The following is a 3,500-nucleotide window of genomic DNA, read 5'->3' as shown; positions in this document are numbered from 1 at the left end:
AAGTAAGAAGGAAATCTAAAAATTTATTGAAACAAATAATAAGGGAAACACAGCATACCAAAATCTGTAGGATCCAGCACAAGCAGTTCTAAGAGGGAAATTTATAGTTATACACTTCTACATCAAAAAAGTAGAAAATGTTCAAATACTAAATGTACTGATGCACATTAAAAAGTTGAAAGAGTCAGCCAAACCTAAAATTAGTAGAAGAATAGAAAAAATAAAGATCAGAGGAGAAATGAAATTGAAATGAAGAAAACAATATAAAAGATCAATGAAACCAAAAGTTGGTTTTTTTCAAAGAAACAAAATTGACAAAACTTTAGTGAGACTAAGAAAAAAGAAGACCCAAATAAATAAAATCAGAGATAGAAAAAGGGGCAATTACACTGATAACTACAGAAATTCAAAGGATTATTAGAGGCTACTATGCCAATAAATGGGAAAACCTAGGATAAATGAACAAATCTCTAGACACATACAACCTACCAAGATTGAATAATGAAGAACCGAAACCTGAACAGACTAATAACAAGTAATGAGATTGAAGTTGTAATAAAAAGTACCCCAGTAAAGAAAAGCCCAGGACTCAATGGCTTTACTGCTGAATTTTACCAAACATTTAAAGAGGTATATCAATTGTATCCAAACTATTTTGAAAAATAGAGGAGGAGGGAATACATCCAGACTCATTCTACAAGGCCAGTATTAGCCTGATACCAAAACCAGAGAAAGACACATGAAAAAAAGAGAACTACAGGTCAGTATCCCTGATGAACACTGATGCAAAAATCCTCAACAAAAAACCAACAAACTTAATTCAACAACGCATTAAAAAGATCATTCATCATGAGCAAGTGGGATTTATCTCTGGCATGCAAGGACAGTTCAACATATTCAAATCAATCAATGCCATATATTATGTCAACAGAATGAAGGATAAAAACCATATGACCATCTCAATTGATGCTGAAAAAAATTTGATAAAATTCAACATCCCTTCATGATAAAAACCCTAAAAAAACTGGGTATGAAAGCAACATACCTCAAGATAATAAAAGCCATATATGACCGACCCACAGCTAGTATCATACTGAATGGGGAAAAACTGAATGCATTTTCTCTAAGATCTGGAACATGACAAGGATGTCCACTTTCACCATTCTTATTTAAAATAATACTGGAAACCCTAGCTAGAGCAATCAGGCAAGAGAAAGAAATAAAGGGCATCCAAATTGCAAAGGAAGAATTAAAATTATCCTTTTTTTTTTTTTTTTTTGCCAAAACCTAAAGACTCCACCAAAACACTATTAGAACTCATAAATTCAATTAAGCCACAGGGTACAAGATCAACGTACAAAAACCAGTAGCATTTCTATATACCAACACTGAACAATCTGAAAAAGAAATAAAAATATCAATGTCATTTGTAAGAGCCACAAATAAAATTAAATTCCTAGGACTAAACTTAACTAAAGAAGTGAAAGATCTCAGCAATGAAAACTATAAAACATTGACACAATGTTGAAGAAGATATAAAAAAAGGAGAGATATTCTGTGTTCTTGGACTGGAAGAATCAATATTGTTAAAACGTCCATACTACTCAAAGCAATCTACAGATTCACTGCAATCCCTATCAAAATACCAATGACGTTCTTCACAGAAATAGAAAAATCAATCCTAAAATTTATATGGGATTACAAAAGAGCCAGAATAACCAAAACTATGCTGAGCAGAAAGAACAAAACTGGGTAAATCACATTACTTGACTTCAAATTATACTACAGAGCCATAGTAACCAAAACAGCATAAAAACAAACATATAGACCAATGGAACAGAAGAGAGAACCCAGAAACAAATCCATATGTTTACAGTGAAGTCATTTTTGACAAAGGTGCTAAAAACATACATTGGAGGAAAAGACAGTCTCTTTAACAAATGGTGCTGGGAACACAGAATTTAAGGAAGAATAAAATGAGACACATATCTTTCACCATATACAAAAATCACAACCAAGTGAATTAAAGACTTTAAGACTTCAAACTTTGAGTTACTAAAAGAAAATATTGGGGAAACTCTCCAGGACATTGAACTAGGCAAAGATTTTTTGAGTAATATCCCAAAAGCACAGGCAACCAAAGCAAAAATGGACAAATCGGTTTACATCAAGTTGAAAGCTTCTGCACAGCAGTCACAACAATCAACAAAGTGAAGAAACAACCCACACAATTGGAGAAGATATTTGCAAACAGCCAATCTGACAAGGGATCAATAACCAGAACATAAAAGGAGCTCAAATAACTTTATAGGAAAAGATTAATAATTCAATTAAAAAATGGACAAAAAATTTGAATAGACATTTCTCCAAAGAAGACATACAAATGACAAACAGGTATATAAAAAGGTGCTCAACATACTGATCATCGAATAAATGAAAATCAAAACTACAATGAAATATCAGGTGTGGTGGCTGACAGCCACAATCCCAGCACTTAGGGAGGTCAAGTCAAAGCAGCAGGATCCCTTGATTCCAGGGGTTTGAGAACAGTCTGGGTAACACAGTGAGACCTCATCTCTTCTTAAAAAAATAAAAAAGCCAGGTATGGTGGTGCACACCTGTATTTCACCTCAGCTTCCTGAACAGAGGTGCAGGATTGCTTGAGACCACGAGTTTGAGGTTAAAGAGAGCTATGATCATGCCACTGCACTCCAGCCTGGGTAACAGCAATACCCTGTCTTAAAAAAAAAGTACAATAAGATACCATCTTATTCCAGTTAAATGTCCTTTATGCAATAACAAATGCTGGGGAGGATGTGGAGAAAAGGGAACCCTCATACACTGTTGGTGGGACTGTAAATTAGTACAGCCACTATGGAGAACCGTTTGGAGTGTCCTCAGAAAACTAAAAGCAGTGATATCATATGATTAGCAATTCCCCTACTAAGTATATGCCCAAAAGAAAGGAAATCAGTATATCCAAGTGATATCTGCACTCCCATGTTTATTGCACCACTAGTCACAATAGCCAAGATTTGGAAGCAACCTAAATGCCCATCGATAATGAATGGATAAAGAGAATGTGGTACATATACACAATAGAGTACTATTCAGCCATAAAAAGAATGAGATCCTGTCATTTGTGACACCTTGGATGGAACTGGAGGTCACTATGTTAAGTATAAGGCAGGCCCAGAAAGGCAAACTTCACATGTTCTCACTTATTTGTGGGAGCTAAAACCTAAAACAATTGCACTCATGGAGATAGAGAGTAGAATGATGGTTACCAGAGCCTAGGAAGGGTACTGGGGGTAAGGGAGGGAGGACAGTTAATGGGTACAAAAATATAGATAGAATGAGTAAGATCTGGCATTTAACAGCAAAACAGGCTGACTACAATCAACAATAATTTATCGTACATTTTAAAACAACTAAAAGAATGTATTGGATTGTTTGTGACATAAATAAAGGATAAATGCTTGAGGTGATGGATACTCCAT

The sequence above is a fragment of the Aotus nancymaae genome, unplaced genomic scaffold (assembly GCF_030222135.1).
Source record: "Aotus nancymaae isolate 86718 unplaced genomic scaffold, 86718_ANA_hifiasm-v0.15.2.pri h1tg000020l, whole genome shotgun sequence".
Lineage (NCBI taxonomy): Eukaryota > Metazoa > Chordata > Mammalia > Primates > Aotidae > Aotus > Aotus nancymaae.
Note: the sequence above shows the minus strand (reverse complement) of the source record.